General features: G+C 40.3%; 1 pseudogene; it reads right to left on the reverse strand.

The window, feature by feature from the left end:
* Positions 1-320: 320 nt before the first annotated feature.
* LOC102827580 lies at positions 321-940 on the reverse strand (annotated as a pseudogene).
* Positions 941-1,199: the final 259 nt, after the last annotated feature.

Raw genomic sequence — 1,199 nt, forward strand, 5'->3', positions numbered from 1 at the left:
CCCAAAATTTGCTATTGAAACTAATTCCTAGGAGTTTGCTGTGCTACCATACACATGTCAAGAAATTAAAGAACCATTAAATATTTAGAAACATTCAACACCAGAAGCTTTCAAATCTAACTGTATGTAGTAGCCCTGTAAAAAGCTACAACCTGCATTTAAAAAAAGTATTTTCTCTATGAAGAATCTTATCAACTATACAAAATTCTGTACAGTTTTTACACTAAAGCTAATATTGAACTGCACTTGAATTCACATTCTTAGCTAAACAATTGCCTGAACACACACGCATACTCCACACATTATTACAGTATAATGACTTATTCTTCATCTTCATCTTTTTCCGCATCATCTTCATCTTCTTCTTCCTCTTCCTCCTCCTCCTCATCTTCTGGTTTGTTCTTTTTTGATCCAGTTGGCCTGCCAGGACCCTTCTTTCCTGCTTCACTTTTGCCCTTGGCACGGTATGCAGCAATATCCTTTTCGTATTTCTCCTTTAGCTTGGCTGCTTTCTGCTCATATGGTTGTTTATCTTTGGCTGATTGTTCAGACAACATTTTACCCAATTTTTTTTTGCAGTATCCCCAATGGATAGGCCCGGGTGTTCACTTTTGATCTTTGGGCTATGTTCAGAGTAAAACAGGAAGAAGGCAGATGGTCGCCTTTTAGGGGCATTGGAATCCTTTTTCTTTCCTTTCTTATCACCCTTGGGAGGCACATAAATTTTCATTTCACTGTCATAGCAAGCCTTGTCACTTTTTACCATATCTTCAAACTTCGATTTTTCCTTTGCAGACATGGTCTTCCATCTCTCGGAGCACTTTTTGGAGAACTCGGCGAAGTTGGGGTGTTTTTTCTTGTGCTTTTCCCGGCACGTCTGCACGAAGAAGGCATATGAGGACATCTTGCCCCTCGGCTTGTTGGGGTCTCCTTTGCCCATCGTGAGGCTCGGTGCCTGTTACTAATCAAAAACCTTTTCCTCAAAGTCGCGCAAAGCGGCTGGATCCTACTGAGACTCTTCCTCCCAAGGGTTCCAGTGTGAACTGGTTTCTAGCTAACGCAATCCTCAGCCTCTTGTTTTTTAGCAATACATCTTGATTGCATGTTTGATCAATTTCAGATAGAAGAAGTTGGTAGAATTCTTCTATTTCATCTTCACTGGCTTTAGTGGTTGGTGCATAAATTTGAATAATAGTGGT

Source organism: Chrysochloris asiatica, unplaced genomic scaffold, assembly GCF_000296735.1.
Source record: "Chrysochloris asiatica unplaced genomic scaffold, ChrAsi1.0 scaffold00191, whole genome shotgun sequence".
Classification (NCBI taxonomy): domain Eukaryota; kingdom Metazoa; phylum Chordata; class Mammalia; order Afrosoricida; family Chrysochloridae; genus Chrysochloris; species Chrysochloris asiatica.